The sequence below is a fragment of the Triticum dicoccoides genome, chromosome 3A (assembly GCF_002162155.2).
Source record: "Triticum dicoccoides isolate Atlit2015 ecotype Zavitan chromosome 3A, WEW_v2.0, whole genome shotgun sequence".
Taxonomy (NCBI): Eukaryota; Viridiplantae; Streptophyta; class Magnoliopsida; order Poales; family Poaceae; genus Triticum; species Triticum dicoccoides.
The window spans coordinates 630343894-630364510 of NC_041384.1; positions in this window are offsets into that span (position 1 = coordinate 630343894).

Sequence of the window (20617 nt, forward strand, 5' to 3'; positions counted from 1 at the left end):
TGATGCAGCTACTAAACAAGATGAACGGGAAGATGGGCAGGTTAGCCCTGGAAAACAGGCCACACATGAAGACTCAGAGGATGGCAATTATCTTCCGCTCTTCGAGGACGAGGCGAGCCTTGACACCGAGGATTTCATCATGCCTGAGGAACCTCTTGAGCAGGAGCGCTTCAAGCGCCAGCTGATAGCCATTGCAAGGAGCCTGAAAAAGAAGCAGCAACAGCTTCAAGCTGACCAAGATCTGCTTAACGATAAATGGAACGATGTCCTAACAGCCTAAGAATACGGACTCAAGCGCCCAACCAAAAGCTACCCGAAGCGCAAATTGCTACCTCAGTTCGATGATGAGGCACCGGAATACAGACCACCATCGCACAATGCGGCTGACCGACCACCACGTGGTCGGGACAAAACGACAACTCAAGCCGAACACCAGCCTGCCCTGCCTCATCGCAAAGTCAGAGGTAAATTAGCCCACGACCATACATATGACCTTCGGCAGGACCTGAACAATAAAGCAGGACATACCAGACCGATCTACGGATCGCGAGGACGTGCCTCGACACGCGACGACGACCATCTATTCGGACGTGACAAACTTAGTCATGCACGGGCTGAAAGCCACAGACGGGCTCAATTAGAGCTACGCCGCGATACAGCCTGATATAGAGGCACCACACACCCTCATTGCTTCATTGACGAAGTCATGGAACATCAATTCCCAGAAGGGTTCAAACCCGTGAATATAGAATCATACGATGGAACCACAGACCCCGCGGTATGGATTGAAGACTTCATTCTCCATATACATATGGCCCGCAGAGATGACCTCCATGCTATCAAATACCTCCCTCTAAAGATTAAAGGACCAGCTCGGCACTGGTTAAACAGCCTGCGTGAAAACTCTATTGGCAGCTGGGAAGACTTGGAAGAAGCCTTCCTCGACAACTTCCAAGGTACATATGTCCGGCCACCAGACACCGATGACTTAAGCCACATAGTTCAACAACATGGAGAGTCAGCCAGGAAATTCTGGACTAGGTTCCTAACCAAAAAGAACTAGATCGCTGACTGTCCGGATGCCGAAGCCCTAGCGACCTTCAAACATAGCATCTGTGACGAATGGCTCGCCCGCCACCTTGGCCAAGAAAAGCCGAAATCTATGGCAGCCCTTACGACACACATGACCCACTTTTGCGCGGGTGAGGATAGTTGGCTGGCCCGTAGCAAAAACAATCCAAGCGACGCCGACACCCCTGAAGTTAAAAATAACAAAGACAAGTCTCGACGCAACAGATACAAGCGACAAAACAACAATGCCAACACCGAGGATACGACGATTAACGTCAGATTCAGTGGCTCTAAGTCCGGTCAGCGGAAGAAGCCGTTTCAAAAGAACAATTCGGGCCCATCTAGCTTGGACCGCATACTTGATCGCAAACCACCCAATCACACCAATAGAGATTGTTGGGTATTTAAACAGGCCGACAAGTTAAATGCCGAAAACAAGGATAAGGGATCGCAAAACAAGGACGACGACAAGGAGCCCCGACCGCCAAACATAGGGGGCAGAAGAAGTTTCCCCCTCAGGTCAAAACGGTGAACATGATATATGCTACCCACATCCCCAAGAGGGAGCACAAGCGCGCGCTCAGGGACGTCTACACGATAGAGCCAGTCGCCCCAAAATTTAATCCATGGTCATCATGCCCGATCACTTTTGATCACCAGGATCATCCGACCATTATCCGTTGTGGTGGTTCAGCCGCACTGGTCCTGGACCCGATAATTGATGGGTTCCACCTGACGCGAGTCCTGATGATGGCGGCAGCAGCCTCAACTTGCTCTATCAGGATACAATGCGCAAAATGGGCATTAATCCATCACGGATCAAACCCACAAAGACTACCATTAAAGGAGTCATACCAGGCGTCGAGGCCCGCTGTACGGGCTCAATCACGCTAGAGGTCATCTTTGGATCTCCGGACAATTTCCGAAGCAAGGAGTTAATCTCCGACATAGTACCCTTTCGCAGCGGCTATCACACACTGGTCGAATGGACCGCATTCGACCGATTTAACGCAGTGCCACACTATGCTTATCTCAAGCTCAAGATGCTCGGTCCATGTGGCATCATAACAGTCAATGGAAATATGGAACGCTCCCTCCGTACAGAAGAGCACACAGCTGCCTTAGCAGCAGAAGTACAGAGCGGCCTTCTCAAGCAGAAGCTTTATTCGGCTGCCAAGCCCATGGACACCGTCAAGAGGGTCTGAACTACCCTGCAGCAGGACTAGCAATACGGCCTCCGTCTCAGTCCGTGGTGGCATTCGCGCTGCGCGTACATAACTACGCACTCAAAGTTCCATGGGCATCGACAAAGGCATAGCTAGCTTGTGATCCACAGTACGGCTCAACCGACACCGGATATACACATACTTTCACTTCTACTCGTTTCCTTTTTAGGTTTCAATTCCGCGGGCCCCATCTGATGGCCTGATCGCCAGCCCTCTGGAAGGATAAACACACCAAGACGCCAAGAAACGCAGACGTGTGAGGGATTTTCAAGGTGGTTTCATCAAACATCACTCTACCTATTTTTCAGGACCCACATGCAGCTCTCCCTTGGTTTTTGGCATGTTAAATAGCCAGTTGCTTATCGCACTACTTGTATCAATGCGCCTCGACATATTAATCAAATTACAATGAAAACAGTTTGTGGCTGGAGCTTTAGAGCCCCAGCTGATGATCTTTGCACCCTTTCTATTTTCTTTCTTTTCTTTTTTTCCTTCTTCCCCCCTATGGATAACCCTAGGGGGTAGCACCCGTACACTTTGGTACGTTTGATGTTTGCCAGGGGCTTCATAGCACCCCACACTACGGCAACAAAAGTCCGAACACTTTTTATAAGTATAGTTCGGCACCCCGAATTTAGCATTATATGCATTGGCTCCGAATCATGACTTTGGTCAATAGTTGGGTTGCCCGGCTCCTCTGCTTGCTACCTTAAGTTCCGCTATATTGACTAAGGTAGTAAAGGGAGAACTACTGTGATTGTGCCTTGGTTTATCCAAAGGAGCACCTCAGTAGAGAAAGCCGAAAACTGACTGTCATGATGCGGCGAGAGGCGGTCAGCTGTTCGGAGGTTGCAAATCATTGGAGATTTCTTCTGCATTACGCGAAGGATCGGTACTTCCCGATCAGACGCTTATAGCACTCTAGTTCGGATACTAGGGGCTGCGCCCATGTTTTTATTGTCGAACTCCTATGGCTAAGTGAGGGCGTTAAAGCCGCATAGTCTGGTTGCCTGGTTCGTTGCGCTAAACAACTCCTTCAAGGACCATATAATTGGATCAAGATTGTTTAGATACCATCCTGAACACCCCTGTACTACCTACGTGGGGGCAGAAGCCAACAACTGGCCAACCCTTAGATTTCATAAAACACGGCCGCACAGGAGGTAAAATTTAAAAACATAACAAGCATTATATTACAAACCCACCTTGTTCTATTATACAAATTAGAAGGAACTTGAATACATTCGTTCAAAGATAATATCCTGCGAACACTGCGTTGCTACAATGCGAGACCCCTCTAGGACATCTGCAAAACAACGCTCGGGTGTGCGGTGCTCCTTGCCCTCTGGCGGCCCCTTGGTCAGCTCGACGACGTCCATCTTCGCCCACCACATCTTGCAGCAGGCGAAGGCCATGCGCGCACCTTAAATGCAGGCCGATCGCTTGACGACGTCCAGCCGAGGACATGCGTTCACCAGCCGCTTCATGAGTCTAAAGTAGCTGCCGGGCATAGCTTCGGCTGGCCACAGCCGGATTATCAAATCCTTCATGGCTAATTTGGCCACCCTATGTAGCTCCACCAGCTATTTCAGCTGATCGGTGAAGGGCACGGGATGCTCTGGCGCAAGATACTGCGACCAGAACAATTTCTCCGTGGAGCTCCCTTCTTCGGCTCGGAAGAACTTCGCGGCGTCGGACACACTGCGCCGTAGATCTGCGAAGGCTCCTAGAGAACTCCGAATCCAGGTTAGTAAGAAATACTTCTTCTTTATATATTTGCTTTGCATACTAAATGCCTTATCCGCCGCGATCTTCCTGGCCTCTTGGATCTCCTCGAGGGCACCCTGGGATTCAACCCGGGCCACTTCCGCGCTTTGACGAGCCTTGGAGAGTTCGGTCTCTCGAGCCGAAACATCACCCTCTAGGGTCTCGTACTTCTTCACCGCGTCCTGGAGCTCTTGCTGGACCTCGTTCTGCCAGGCCTTCAGCTTCTTGCGAGCGGCCTGCTCCTTGACAGCTTTCCCCTTGGCTTCAGCCAGGGCCTCTTTCAGGGCCGCGACCTCGGTCGTCGCCCCTACACATATAATGACACTATGGTCAGTATACATCATTTACTCTTTCCAAATATATAGCGAGCCATTGCATACCTTGCTGGTCTTCCAGCTGCTTCCTCGCCTGGCCGAGCTCTTCTTCGGCCCGCTCTAGTTTCTGCTTTAGTCCGGCGACTTCGGTAGTGTGAGAAGTCGCAGCCAGCAGTGACGCCTACTTATTCACATCAGACACAGTTTGTTTTGTTTCCTTGGAAATTTAGTTGATCCTCTGTCCGACTTTTCTTTCCGAACACCAGACAATGTCTTAGGGGCTATTATCTATGTGGGTATTTTCTTGGTTAAACGTCGCTTACCTCAAAACCTGTCAATAGGCTATTGCAGGCTTCGGTCAGTCCGCTTTTAATGGACCGAACCTTCTCAATCACTGTACCCATAAGGATACGGTGTTCTTCCACAATGGAAGCGCCTGGCAGCGCTTCTAATAGATTGTCCAGCGCCTCTGGTTGGACAGAGGTCGCCGGCGGGATAGGAACGCCTCCTACTCTTGAAGGAAGCTGCTTGTCGGATTCCGGGGCCGTATGGGTCTCTGGATCCGCGCTCATATGGGGGCCGAATTGAGCTCGGCCCCCATCATCAGTCTCCATGGGGGCTTGGTCCCCCATGTGTCCGACAGCCGAGGTATCACCCTCTGGTGCTGCCTTGACGGCCTCCTGAACCTCCCCTGGCCAGTGAAGGTCCGTTGGGAGAGCACCTCGCCATCTCCCTTGGCCTTGGGAGAGTAAGTGGCCGGCGGTGTCTCGCTGGCCATCTCCTTTGAGTCCAATGAGCCTCTTAATGAGGATCGCTGGGAGCTGTCATGGGCCGGACTGCAATAGCATAATTAATCATGTCAATACGGCAAAGAGGAGAGGTTAGATTTATGGGCATATACGAGTATTAGCACTTATGATGCGGACCGAGGCTTAGTGCGGGGGCGTCGCTCCGGACTACTGTCAACGTCCCATGCAGACGGAGCTACCCGCGAGCGGGCCTTTCCCCTTCTTGGGCGCCTCCGCCTCCAGAATTGTGGAGGCCACCCTCTTCTTCCTCCCCCCATCAGGGGGAGAATCGCTCTCCTCCTCCTCCTCCTCCTCATGATCGTCATCTTCGGCGATGGAGGAACGGGTCTTGTCTTCGGACGTCGCGTCCGAAGCGCCCTTGCGGCGGGGGCCACTCCGGACCCCCTTGGCCTTCCCCGTGGCCTTCTTCACCGGCGCCGTATAGGGCACCATCACCAGCATCTTCGCTAAATGCAGAATGACTGGTTCTTCAGGCAGAGATCCGGACACTGGATCTTCTTTGCCCTCTCCATCCAGTTCTGAAGAAACAATGATAATAAAAGCTTAGATATCATCCACGAAACAAGCAAGTAGGGGATGTGTTAAAGATAACATACCTCGTTGGGGAGGTGGTTAATGTCGTGCCCGCGGTCTGAGTCCGTGGCCGGTGGTATCTCGTTGCCCTTGAAGAGCAACTTCCAGGCATCTTCGTGAGTTGTTTCGAAGAGCCTCTCCAGGGTATGGTGCTTCTTCGGATTGAACTCCCATAGAGGGCGACTCTGGTAGGGGGAGGATTTGACACACCAGCATCACTTGGATTACGTCGACGAGCTTGATGTCTTTGTCCACCATGCTTTGGATGCGTGTTTGCAGCGCTATCAGCTCATCTGACGAACACCAGTTCGGGCTTTTCTCGACCCAGGAGGTGAGTCGCATGGGAGCGCCGGAGTTGAATTCGGCAGCCACGGTCCAGGTGGCATCGCGGGGTTCTGTGATGTAGAACCATTGTTTTTGCCATTCCTTGACAGTCTCCACGAAAGTGCCTTTTGGCCAGGAGACATTGGTTAGCTTTCTCACCATGGAGCCTCCGCACTCCACGTGCTGGCCATCCACCACCTTCGGCTTCACATTGAGGATTTTGAGCCACAACTCAAAGTGGGGTTGGATGTGGAGGAATGCCTCACACATGACGATGAACGCCGAGATATTGAGGAAGGAGTTCAGGGATAGGTCGTGGAAGTGTATCCTGTAGTAGAACATCAGACCGCAGACGAAAGGGTGGAGTGGAAACGGTAGCCCGCGGAGGAAATGAGGGATGAATACTACCCTCTCGCTGCGCTTCGGGGTGGGGACAATTTGTCCCTTGGCTAGAAGGCGGTGGGCGATTTCCTTCGCCAGGTACACGGCCGCCCGAAGCTCGGCAATGTCCTTCTCCTTGACGGAGGAGGCCATCCACTTGCCTTGACCTCTGGATCCGGACATGGTTGAGTGCTTGCTCGAGTGGGAAAAAGATGAGAACTTGGGCGCTGGAGCTCAAGAGTGGAAGGGCAGGGGAAGAGAGAAGGCATGGGAGAAGAAAGGGGATTCTTATCTCCTTATAAGGTCAGTGAATATTGAACGCCTCCCTACTCGCCTTAAAATTCGCCTACTCCCAAGGGCTGTGTAAATGGCACGGTTGGGTTACCCATGCCCGTATTAATGAGAATCCCGCAATAAGGGGACACGGTCTCTGTTTTGACAAGACGTGCCAATGGCAACCGTGTCTCGAAATGTGGAGCGGCACATGAAAAATGGTTCGAAATTATGACCAGGCAGACGTGATGTCATGTTGTAAAAAGTTGTCAGTGGATTGGACTCGTGGAATATTATATTCTCTCTGCGGTTGTGTGTGGTGCGTGTGTTATAGGTCCGGACACGTTCAATACATCCGAAGACTATCTTGGAGTTCGGAAGGAGGAACCCACCTTGTAATGCCGAAGACAGATCTATGCGCCGGATACCTTGTCATTGAAGCCAGTTTCAGGGGCTACCGAGGGAGTCCTGGACTAAGGGGTCCTCGGGCGTCCGACCTGTTAGCCATGGGCCGGACTGATGGGCTGTGAAGAACACGAAGACCGAAGACTACACCCGTGTCCGGATGGGACTCTCCTTAGCGTGGAAGGCAAGCTTGGCGATCAAATATGTAGATTCCTTTCTTTGTAACCGACCTTGTGTAACCCTAGATCCTCCCAGTGTCTATATAAACCGGAGGGCTTAGTCCGGATAGGGGGATATTCATTACCATAGCCATACAAGCTAGGCCTCTAGGGTTTAGCCATTATGATCTCATGGTAGATCAACTCTTGTAATACTCATATTCATCAATATCAATCAAGCAGGACGTAGGGTATTACCTCCATAGAGAGGGCCCGAACCTGGGTAAACATCGTGTCCCCTGTCTCCTGTTACCATCGACCTTAGACGCACAGTTCGGGACCCCCTACCCGAGATCCGCCGATTTTGACACCAACACCCGTCGCAGGAGGTGCTCAACCTGTGCTAGCGGGTGTCAGAGATGAGGGAGCGGGAAGAGCTCACCGACACCGACCTCATCACTGCCTTCATCAAGCACCGGGTGCTGCCGCAGCAGCAGCGCACTCACATCATCGGCCAAATGACCGGACTCCAAGACCCCAATCGCATGTCGAACTTGCGCCTGGCGGCGGACCAGGGTGCCCGTCGGGTCAACGACATCTCCAAGGCCGGGTTGCGGGAGGATTGGGAGTTCGGGAAGCCTCCGTACAGCCGGGCGAACCCGACACCCGTGGTGAGTCCCTGGTCCATGCACTTTGCCACTACATATCTTCTCGTTCGCCCCGACGCAATGCGGGAGGTGCTTCTGAACGTCATCCGACATCTGTATGACCGCGCGCCGACGCAGGTGGTGCGGGCCGGCTCGGAGGAGCCCGCGGCCCACGGCGAGGAGGAGGAGGCGGCCGCCGATGCCGGTGCAGGGCGCCGCGCGGGTAAGTTTGTCTTCCGTATTTCTTGAGTTGCCGGGTGCGAGGCGGTGCAAGGTGTGCTGACGTGAGTTGTCGATGCAGCAGCACTGGGTGGAGAAGGCGGCAGCGCGGCTGGCGCCGGGTCCTCTCGGGGGGCAACGGCGGCGAGGCGGCCGCATGGGAAGGACAACGTCGCGCCCCGAGCCCCGGCCGTGAAGCGTAAGGCGAACCCGGCCGCTGGCGCAAAGCCGCCCGCCAAGTGGAGGCGCGGCGCTCCGCAGGTGAGGCCGGCGAGACCCACCGTTCTGGTGGTGCCTGGGTAAGTTTCCTTCTTGTTGAACTTGAATGGCCGAGCGGCCTTGCTTGGTTCTTGTTCGTTTACTTCATTGAGCTTCAGGTCACCGATCGCATTGGCACTGGCGGCGGCGGACGCCGCGTCCACCGTGGGTGCCGTGTTCCGAAGGACCTGGACCAGCGCTGTCGACCAGGACAAGGAGGCGGCCGACTCGGACCTCGGCCTATACCCGGCCGATACCGAAGGCCTGGCCTGGCGGGACCGGAACAGGGCCGAGGAAGAGCTGGGGGCGGCATCGGCCCAGGATTGGGCCAACGCTGGGACGACGTGGGCGCGAGCCGGCGTGGCCCGAGATGCCGGGGATGGAGCCGGCGGAGACGATCTTCATGCCGTCGTCGCAGGGGGAGCGCGGCCAAGGTGGCCGTGCGGACGCCATGGACCTCGACCGGGAGGCGGGGGTCGAGGGAGGCGGCGGCGATGTCGTCTTGGAGGACGCGTCACGAGCGGCGCCGGAGGGAGCGTCTCGGGTGCCGATGGGCGGGGTGCCACCGGCCACTCCGGCCGTCGAGCCAGCGAGGGTGCCGGAGAAGGCATCGGCGAGGGCGCTGGAGAAGGCGCCGGTCGCGGAAGAGGCTGGCAGTGGAGAGTACGCCCTGGTGCCCAGGCCAGGGGGTCGCCGGGTCACAGCTGGCTCAGGGCGGGACCAGCGAGGTCTTCTTCGGGCCCCTGACCTAGGAGGAGGCGACGATGGCTGCCGTGAGCCGGCGCCTGCGGGGGCGGGCGGATAGGATTCAGGCCTTTGCCCAGGCCGAGGTGGTGCAGACGCGGGAGTTGGAGCGCGCCGTGTTCATAAGTTCGCCGCAGGTATTTTTCTTGCACGCTCTTTTTAGTGGGGGTGCGCTAGTGCGCCCACTGGGTGTAGCCCCCGAGATTCGGGCGCAACACCTGGAAGAGTCCTTCTCTAGTAAGTGCTTTTATTGGGTTCTGCCGGGGTGGAATGCTGGCTTCTTTCCCTTGGTGATTGATCTGACTTGCTCTTCTTTTTGACAGGGGCCTTCCCGGAGACGCGCCAGCTGGCGGAGGAGGCCGTCCGCTTCCAGCGAGACCCGCAGGGAGTTGTGGGCTCCGGGATCGACCCACGGGTTGCTTGGACCTTCCTGGAGATCGTGATCGCCGCCGAAGCTCGTCTACGAGTCTTGGGTGAGCACATGGGGCGACTCTTCGAAGCCGGTGCGGCAATGACGGGGGCCCTCTGGGCGGGCTCTGTTGGGCCGAACAACTTCTCGTGGTTGGCGCGGTGGTTGGAGTCGGGCTCGGACCGGCTCCACGAGTGGCGTGTTTCTACCGCCCGTGCCGGCGCTGAGATGGCACTCAGGTTTGCGATGTCTTGGCATCCGGATCTATCGCTGGATGCGCTGATGGGCCAGCGAGCCGGCGCAGAGAACCAGCTATGGGTGGAGGCCGGACGAATCGCAGCCCAGGCCGGCTACATTGCCGGGTTCGCCATTCTCGACGAGTTCCAACTGGAGCAGACAGAAGATGGCGGAGTCATGCCTACTGACGACTACGGCCTGCTTCTGAATGACCCGGAGGGCAACTCCAAGGAGACGGGCGTTTATGGCGATGACGATGCCAGAGAGGAGGACGCCGACACCTGGCGAACCCGGAGGCCATCGAGGAGGAGCCGGCAGCTGCGCGACCTGGCGCTGGGGATGCCTGAGGCAGCCCTGTTTATCTTAGAAATTTCCGTTAGGTAGCAGGTCCACCCACCCACTGGGGCTGTTTTGGGTGTAATGAACTCTAGCCTTGGGCCTGTTTTAAATTTGTGATGTATAAATTTCGTGGATGTTTGTGCCTTTGCTTTTCGTCTTTTGAGCCATTTTCTTGTGACCTTCCCCTCTTGGGCCTCCCCCCGCGAGTCTGACAGCCGAGGCTCCGGTCCGTGACAAGGAGTTTGGCCTTTGAGATGAGTGTGTGGTACTTAGGCTTTTTGAAACGTTGAGCGCGAGAGAAACACCCACTGGGCCAGCTGGCAGCAATCCGGCGTAGCCGGTTAGCGAGCAGCCTGTCGTGCGACAACTTGAAGTGTCGGTGCCGGATTTGGCAATCCCGCGGCCCTTGACTTAGTACTCATAACGCGCTGGTGTGTTGGCCTATTTTTCTTGCCAGCCGACAGCCGAAGCCGGTTCTGTGACCTAGGGCAAAGTGGAGGACCGCGGCGATCTCAACGCACCAGGAATCACTAAGGAAGGCGGCGGGTGGTGTCCAAGCCGACCAGCCCCCGATCCCACGGGTCGAGCAAGCCGAACCGGTGGTGGGGTTGGTTTTAAAAAATGCATGAATGCAGGAGACAGAATAGCTTGGCCGGAAAGGGCAGACCCCGAGCATCGTTCGGGGACGCCATAGTTCTCATATATGATTAAAAAAGGCAGCGATACATACGTGCACATGGTTAACTGTAAAAAGGGCAGAGGAGTTATGCGTTCCACGACTGGGTTGTTTCTTCACCGGCGGTGTCTCTCTTGCGCTTGTTTGACTTGCGGGCATCGATGAGGTAGTAAGCATTGCGGTCTCCCAAGGCTTTGCTAATGATGAAGGGGCCCTCCCACGGGGAGGACAGATTGCTGCTGAACGAGTCGGAGGACAAGGTCTCCCTCGCAAAATGCGAGGGGCTTAATCTTCTTGCTGTGGTAGTGCCTTAGGCCTTGCTGGTAGATGGTTGACCGGCTAAGTGCCAAGAGGCGTTCTTCTTCGAGAAGGTCGATGCCATCCTCGCGGGCTTCTTTGGCTTCGGCTCCGGCGTACATCGCGACGTGCGGCGATTCGAACTCGACATCGGTCGGGATGGCGGTTTTGGCCCCGTAGACGAGGAAGAATGGGGTGAACCCAGTCGACCGGTTTGGTATGGTGCAAAGACTCCAAAGGACGACCGGCAACTTGTCGAGCTAGCTGCCGGGCGAGCGGACGAGCGGCTCGAGGAGCCGCGGCTTGATACTGGATAGGATGAGGCCGTTGGCCCGCTCGACCTGGCCATTGGACTGCGGGTGTGCCACCGAAGCCAGGTCAAGGCGGATGCCGGAGACGGAGCAGTATTGCGCGGCTGCACCCTTGGCAAAGTTGGTTCCGTTGTCCATGATGATACTGTTCGGCATGCCGTAGCGCACTGCAATGTCTTTGACGAACCAGACGGCTGTTGGCCCGTCCAACTTCTTGATCGGCCTTGCTTCGATCCACTTGGTTAACTTGTCCACCGCCACCAGCAAATGCGTCGTGCCGCCTCGAGCGGTCTTGAAGGGCCTGACCATGTTGAGTCCCCAGACCGCAAAAGGCCATGCAATCGGAATGGTCTGGACTGCTGAAGCCGGCTGGTAGTTGCGCTTCCTGAAGCGCTGGCATCCCTCGCACTTGAGGAGGAGCGACTCGACGTCTTGGAGGGTCGTGGGCCAGTAGAAACCATGGCGAAAGGCCTTGTCCACCAAGGACCTTCAGGTAGCGTGGTGCCCGCACTCGCCCTGGTGTATGTCGAGGAGGATCTCACTGCCCCTGTCCTGCTCGACGCAGCCCTGAAACACACCAGTGGAGATGCGCTTGACGAGCTCGTTGTTGATGATGTTGTAGGCGGGCGCCCAGCGCCGCACTTGCCAGGCCTTGGTCTCGTCCATGGGGAGAGCCCCATTCCGCAGAAACTCTGAGATGGGCAGGGCCCATGATGGTGCGGTTACTACGGCGAAGACGGCCACCATGGCGGGTTCTGGGATGGCTGTCCCTGTCGGTGTTCTGGGAACGAGGGTCCCCAGACTTGCCTGCCTGCGGCCTGCGGCATGGCTCAAAGGGGGCCCAGCATGGCCCATCTTCATCAACACAAACCCAAGACCCTCGCAAGGGGCCAAGCCTCGCGGGGCGGACGACGCGGAGCTTCCTCAGGCGCGGCCTCATCAGGTTGGCTCGCGAGGAGGCGGAGAGATCAAGGCGGGGTACCTCACGAGGTGCCCGTGACGCAAGCCATGACGACCAAGGACGCCAGGCGGGCGCCAGCCCGCGCAGTGTCCTCCTTTCTTCTTTGGTGCAAAGGGAGCAAGCGCAGGCGAGAGCATCAAGCAAAGGCACCCATTTCGGTGAAACATGACCAAGACCAGTCCAACGGCAGGAAGGAAGTCATTGTGGAGCCCAAGCCAGTGTCACCACCAGAGCCTTTGGCAGGCGAGGACCAACTTTAGTCAGGATAAGTGTACCAGATGTTCCCCTTCAAAATGGCCAATTGTTGGCGCCCTTCCCGATCAATATTTGGGGGAGAGGCCTAGGGCCTTTGCCTATAAAAAGGACTAGCCACCCACAGGGTAGGGGGATCCAGAATCGGCCAACCCAGAAACTAGCCAGGATCACAATCGAGAAGAGAGAGAGAGAAGGGTGACTGAACTCCTCCTAGGAGTTCATCCTCCCAACCAAGAACAGACCCTTGTGAGGTTGTTCTTCCTTGTATTGCTCATCATCATCAGCCCAAGAGGCAATCCACCACACCACACACTGGACTAGGGTATTACACCACAACGGTGGCCCGAACCAGTATAAACCCTGTGTCTCTTGTGCTGTTCTTTCCATAGCTTAGATTTTAACGAGGCGGAGGGCTGCAGGTAGGTAGAAGGCGAAATCTCCGCGCGCACCCCAGTGTTTGAACCTCGAGGGTCTACCGGAACCCGAAATCCGACATTTGGCGTGCCAGGTAGGGGTGCGCCGGAATTCGTCTTCCACCACCCCGTTCTCCTCCAACCATCGCGTCCATGTCTGACGCTCGTCGGGCCCGCGCCGAGCGCCGGGCCGCTCTCGCTTCCCGCGTCGCCCAGATGGCTCCTGTTGGCGGGCGTCCTCGCCGTTCCCCGTCACCTGCCGTCAACGCCGCAACCGGCCCGGCGGGGGACGAGCGGCAAGCGTCGTCTCAGCATCCGTCCGTGCAGCAAGACGGCCGCACCGCTACTCCCTCGCTCACCCCTGCTGGTTCTTCATCCCGCATGCTCCGCGCGCCCATGGAGGCTCGAGCTGTGCTCATCGCGGCAAATGAGCTCCTGCGCTACCGTCCCGTCGACAACGTCTACGAAGAATGGCTCGACCGCGTCGCCGAGCTCGTCCGTGCCGCAGGGTGCTCTCCTGCGCCATCCGTTCCGCTGCACCGCACCCCGCCCCACGCGGGCAATGAAGCTCCGGCGGCGCCCCGGCCGCCTCCTCCTCAAGAAGGCGCCATGGCTCCAAGGCGCGTGGCCCCTGGGCATAACCCGCTCCGTCAGGTGCCAGCGCGGCAAGAGCAGAGCTGCCAAGAAGTCCCTCGCCCGCAAGAAGCCGCCCGGGCGCTCCCTGCTCCAGCACGTCGCGGCTATGCTCCTGCTCCCGCGCGTCAAGACCCCGCGCTGCTCCCAGCTGCAGCGCGTGGGGACATGCAAGACCAAACTCTCCGTCACCCAAGGCCTCCCGTGGCCACAGCAGGCTGCCGCGCCTTCACCACCGAGCTACGCAGCGTCGCGTGGCCCGGCAAGTTCAAGCCAGACCTGCTCCTCGTTACGACGGCACGGCCGACCCTGCGGAGTTCCTCCAGCTCTATGAGCTGGGCATCGAAGCTGCCAACGGAGACGAGAAGGTCATGGCGAACTGGTTTCCCATGGCGCTCAAGGACGGGGCCCGCACCTGGCTCCTGAACCTGGCTCCAGGCACGATCTCCTCCTGGGACAAGATGCGCACCCGCTTCATCGCCAACTTCCAAGGTACTCGCGACCGGCCACCCACCGTGAGCGACATGCGCCGCATCAAGCAACATCCTGGAGAGACCCTGCAGAAGTACATCCAGCGCTTCAACCACGCACGCCTCAAGATTCCCAAGGTAACCGAGGAGGCCATCATCTCAGCCTTCTCCGACGGCGTGCGTGATGTCAAGATGAAGGAGGAGCTGCCGATGCATGAAGACCTGTGCACCTCCTTGGAGTTGTTCATCTTGGCAACCAAGTGCGCCAGGGCTGAAGAAGGGCGTCTCTCCCTCCTCGAGCTGCCTGCCGCAGACCTAAAAGAGAATAAGCCCAAGGCCAAGGATGTGAAGCGCAAGGGGGCTGCTGTGCTCGCGGCAGAACCAGACACCAAGCGGGGCAGAGATCAGCCCGAACCTTCCAAGGGCAGTCGGTACTGTGTGTACCACGACCTCCACACCCACAACACCAATGAATGTCAAGAGCTCCGAGCCGTGCGAGAAGGAAGGGTCAGCCATCGCCCCGACCGCGGTGACCGGGGCTACGGTCGAGGAGGAGTAAGGAACGCAGGACGCTGGGAAGACCGCTGCCTACGCCAGGGGTGGCACGATCGACCTCGCGAGGATTGCTGGCAAGACCCGCCTCGCGAGGGAGACTGGAGGGATCAGCCTCGCGAGGATCGCCCGCAAGGCAACGCAGGCCTCCCTCCACTGCCACCGCAGCCAAGGAGAAACGAGGACCGCCATCAGGACGAGGGGGCTGGGGGCTTCTAGGAGCCGCGCGCGATTGCCTGCATCCTGGGCGGGGCTCAAGCCCCAGCCTCTCAACGCATCTTCAAGCAGTTTGCCCGCGAAGTGAACGCTGTCATCCCCAAGCTGGAAGCCACGCGCCCTCTCAGGTGGTCGGCGTGCGCCATCACGTTCAGCTCAGCAGATCAGCTCAAGTGTGCGGCCACAGTCGGAGTCCTCCCGATGCTTTGTTCCCCAATCGTCGGCAACGTGGTGGTCACCAGGACCCTCATCGATGGCGGGGCAGGGCTCAACGTCCTGTCCGTGGAAACAATCAACAATCTCCAAGTGCCCTACAACCAGCTTCAGCCAACCAAGCCTTTCTCCGGAGTCACCGACGGCTCCACGGTCCTGATTGGGCAGGTCCGCCTCCCTGTCACCTTCGGGGCATGCGACAACTACCGCACCGAGCTCATCGACTTCGACGTCGCCCACATTCGCCTGCCGTACAACGCCATCCTTGGGTACCCAGCGCTGGCCAAGTTCATGGCCATAACTCACCACGGCTACAACGTCCTCAAGATGCCAGGAAGTGGCGGATTCATCACGGTGCCCTGTGAAGAGAAGGACGCCGTGTGTTCCCTGGAACGAGCCTTTCAGGCCGCATTGTTGGAAGACCCGGATCGCGAAAGCAGGAGACTTCCCGAGACCGCCCCCAAGAAGAAGAAGACATCGTCCGGCCCGACCCCTCAGGAGGCAGGCCCCTCAGGGCGCGCGCCCGCGCAGGGGGAACCTCCTTCCATCGCATAGGAAAGCGCACTCGGCGCCCTCCTCAGGCAGGGCTCGGGGGCTCTCCCCTGGAGGTCCACCGACCTGGCTAAGGTCACGAGGGAGGCGCTTGGGCACCACATGGAGGCGTGTTTGGAAGCACGTTTCCCTCAAGAAGGAGTAAGGCAAGGAGGGCCAGATCCTCAGGAGTTCGTCAGCAAGGCCATTCAGGAGCTACAGGAGTCAAGAGTCATGAGAGGCGGCCGCCGCCTACCAGCTGTGGCTCCCCATCCAGGCGAGGATGGTGGGCTGTGCGTCTGCATCGACATACCAAGGCTCAATCGAGTCACCTCTCTGGAGCGCCTCTGGCCCTCGCGAGTGGGGCGCTGCGAAGGTCCATCCCACAGCTACGTTCGCATGCCTTACGGCTTGCCGAACGCGGCTGCCACATGCCAGCGCCTCATGAGGGGCATCATGGAGGCTCAAGAGGCCAGGCGTTCCGCAGCCCTGGCGGAGATGGAGATGGTCCGCGAGGGGCCACCAGCTCCTCCGGAGCCTCCCTAGGCCCCTGGGTCTGGGGGCTCGTGAGGATCGGCTTCCGCAGCCCACCGAGTCAGCTACACCAACACTCCTTCATCCTCAACATCATCAGGTGACATCTTTCAAGTTTCATTTCCAGCTGGGTGCACCCCCAGGGCTGCATTATTCCCAGGCCGCGTGGGTCCGTCCCTGCGGCATGTATCCCTTTTATTTCATGTTGTTAGCTCACCCTGTTGGGGGTGCCCCACGGGCCGCATCATCCCCAAGTCGCTCGGGCCAGACCCAGCGGCATGCATCCCTTTTGCGTTTATTTCCGTCCATGCGTTCGACCCACCATGCTTGATTATTTGATGCCTGTCCACGGCACCTCTTCTTCTCCATGCCGACCACTTGCACGTTAAAGGGGGGTACCTGAGCATCGCGACTCAGGGCTCTTACTGGCTCTCCAGCCCTCACCCTCTGGCCTTGTCCACGGCATCGCGACCTGGCATACCAGCGACGGCTGAGACTAGCTCGAGGGCCGGGACCCAAGGACGTAGAGTGCCGGCATCTAACCAAATTTGCAGGGAGGGACTACACAAGCTCTCTCCCATGTGGGAGGGCCCGTTCAAGGTTGTTCATGTTTCCAGGCCCGGCTCCGCGCGCTTGGAGACTCAGGAGGGGGTGCCGGTCCAGAACGAATGGAACATCCAGCACCTCCGGAGGTTCTACCCCTAAAAAGGCCCAGAGCCTGTGAAGAAGGCGAATGCCTGTGAAGCTGTCGTGTTTTGGAAAAGGCCCAGAGCCTGTGAAGAAGGCGAATGCCTGTGAAGCTGTCGCGTTTTGGAAAAGGCCCAGAGCCTGTGAGGAAGGCAAATGCCTGTGAAGCTGTCGCATTTTGGAAAAGGCCCAGAGCCTGTGAAGAAGGCGAATGCCTGTGAAGCCGTCGCATTTTGGAAAAGGCCCAGAGCCTGTGAAGAAGACGAACCAGACGGCTGTTGGCCCATCCAGCTTCTTGATCGGCCTTGCTTCGATCCACTTGGTGAACTTGTCCACCGCCACCAGCAAATGCGTCATGCCGCCTCGAGCGGTCTTGAAGGCCCCGACCATGTTGAGTCCCCAGACCGTAAAAGGCCATGCAATCAGAATGGTCCGGACTGCTGAAGCCAGCTGGTGGTTGCGCTTACTGAAGCGCTGGCATCCCTCGCACTTGAGGAGGAGCGAGTCGACGTCTTGGAGGGTTGTGGGCCAGTAGAAACCATGGCGAAAGGCCTTGGCCACCAAGGACCTTCAGGTAGCGTGGTGCCCGCACTCGCCCTGGTGTATGTCGAGGAGGATCTCAATGCCCCTGTCCTGCTTGATGCAGCCCTGAAACACACCGGTGGAGATGCGCTAGACGAGCTCGTTGTTGATGATGTTGTAGGCGGGCGCCCAGCGCCGCACTTGCCAGGGCTCGGTCTCTTCCATGGGGAGAGCCCCATTCCCCAGAAACTCTGAGATGGGCAGGGCCCATGATGGAGCGGTTACTACGGCGAAGACGGCCACCATGGCGGGTTCTGGGATGGCTGTCCCTGTCGGCATTCTGGGAGCGGGGGTCCCTAGACTTGCCTTCCTGCAGCCTGCGGCGTGGCTCAAAGGGGCCCCAGCACGACCCATCTTCATCAACACAAACCCAAGACCCCCGCGAGGGGCCAAGCCTCGCGGGGCGGACGACATGCAGCTTCCTCAGGCGTGGCCTCATCAGGCTGGCTCGCGAGGAGGCGGTGAGATCAAGGTGGGGTACCTCACGAGGTGCCCGTGACGCAAGCCATGATGACCAAGGGCGCCAGGCGGGCGCCAGCCCGCGCAGTGTTTCGGTGCAACGAGACCAAGACCAGTCCAACGGTAGGAAGGAAGTCATTGTGGAGCCCAAGCCAGCGTCACCACCAGAGCCTTTGGCAGGCGAGGACCAACTTTAGTCAGGATAAGTGTACCAGATGTTCCCCTTCAAAAGGCCAATTATTGGTGTCGGATTTCGGGTTCCGACAGACCCTTAAGGTTTGAACACTGGGGTGCGCGCGGAGATTACGCCTTCTACCTTCCCGCCTCGCAAAGATCTAAACTACTAAAAGAACTGCACAAGGGACACAAGATTTATACTGGTTCGGGCCACCATTGTGGTGTAATACCCTACTCCAGTGTGTGGTTGGTGGATTGCCTCCTGGGGCTGATGATGATGAACAATACAAGGAAGAACAGCCTCGTGAGGGCCCGTTCTTGGCTGGGGTGATGAACTGCTAGGAGGAGTTCAGCCACCTTTCTCTCTCTCTCTCTCTTACTCTGCTTCCTACCGATCGAACGAACAGAACCGAACCGAACCCCCACTGCTATGTGGGTGGCTGGTCCTATTTATAGAGGCCCTGGTCCTCTTCCCAAATATTGAGCGGGAAGGGAGCCAACAATGGCGGGCTAATTTGAAGGGGGACAACAAGTATCAACTATCCTGACAAAAGCAGTCTTCGCCTGCGCAAAGCTCTGGTGATGACACCGTCCTGGGCTCCACGGTGACCTCCGTCTCGTAGTCCTCCTGGTCTTGGTCTCGTTGCACCGAAATGGCAACCTTTGCCTGATGCCTCGGTACTCCGCGGCTGCGCTTGCCCCCTTTTCACCAAAGAGGAAAGAAGGATGCTGCGCACGCTGGCGCCCGCCTGGCGCCCTGAGTCGTCATGGCTTGCGTCACGGGCACCTTGCGAGGTACCCCGCCTTGATCTCTCCACCTCCTCGCGAGCCAGCCTGACGAGGCCATGCCTGAGGAAGCTCCGTGTCGCCCGCCTCGCGAGGCTTGGCCCCTCGCGAGGGTCTTGAGTCTTGTGTTGATGAAGATGGGCCGTGCTGGGCCTCCTTTGAGCCACGCCGCAGGCCGCAGGCAGGCAAGTCTGGGGACCCCCGTTCCCAGAACGCCGACAGTTGGCGCCCTTCCCGCTCAATATTTGGGGGAGAGGCCCAGGGCCTTTGCCTATAAATAGGACTAGCCACCCACAGGGTAGGGGGATCCAGAATCGGCCAACCCAGAAACTAGCCAGCATCGCAATCGAGAAGAGAGAGAGAGAGAAGGGTGACTGAACTCCTCCTAGCAGTTCATCCCCCCAACCAAGAACAGACCCTCGCAAGGTTGTTCTTCCTTGTATTGCTCATCATCATCAGGGCAAGAGGCAATCCACCACACCACACACTGGAGTAGGGTATTACACCACAACGGTGGCCCGAACCAGTATAAACCCTGTGTCTCTTGTGCTGTTCTTTCCATAGCTTAGATCTTAGCGAGGCAGAGGGGTGCAGGTAGGTAGAAGGCGAAATCTCCACGCGCACCCCAGTGTTCGAACCTCGAGGGTCTGCCGGAACCCGAAATCCGACAGTCCCTGGGTCGGGGACGACAATGGCCGGGTTGGGGACGGTGGCGGCCGGGTTGATGTCCGCAGCCCCCATGCCTGGCTCGTCAGTCCCAGGGCCGGGTTCGTCGGCGTCCGGGCTAGGTTCGACAGTCCCCAGGCCAGTTTGGCCAGTTCCCTGGCCGGGTTGAGGCGCGGCCGGGTCGTCCGGGATGAAGCTAGACTCGGAGTCTGGGGACGGCTTGACGGAGGCTTGTGCATGTGCTCGAGGGAGACGCCGGATGAGATGGATTGTCGGGACGATGCGATCTTGGCGAGCGTGTCGGCGACCTCATCTTCCGCTCGCAGAACATGGAGGAACTCGCATCCTCCGAAGAAGCTGGATAGCTATTGGAAGAGGAAGTGGTAGCTCGCCATGTTGGAGTCGCGGGCGTCCCACTCGCTGGAGCACTACTGCACCACCAAATCCGAGTCGCCGTAGCATAGGATGCGCCGAAGGCCGAGTTCCTTGGCAAGCCGGAGGCCATGCACAAGGGCTTTGTACTCCGCGACGTTGTTGTAGGCGGCAAAGTGGATCTGGAGCGCGTATCAAAGCCAGTCGCCCTTCGGGGAGGACAATACGATGCCGACCCCTAGGCCAAGGCGCATCTTGGAGCCGTCGAAGTACATGTGCCAGTGCATCGAGTCTGGCGGGGACAACAAGTATTGGGTCTCGGTCCAATTGACAAGGAAGTCGGCCAGAGCTTGGGACTTGATCGTTGTGCGGGGCTCGTGGAGGATGGTGTGGCCGGCTAGCTCGAGTGCCTGCTTGGCAACCCGGCCAGAAGCGTCATGGCACCCGACGATCTCGCCGAGAGGGGCCGTGCTCACCATAGTAATAACGTGCTCTTGGAAATACTGCTTCAATTTCTTGGCGGTGAAGTACACGCCATAACACATCTTCTGGTATTACGGGTAGTTCTGCTTAGGGGGCGGAGAGCACCTCGCTCAGGTAGTAGACCGGGCACTGGACGGCTTGGATCTTGCCCTTCTCCGGTCGCTCGACCACCATCACCTTGCTAACCGA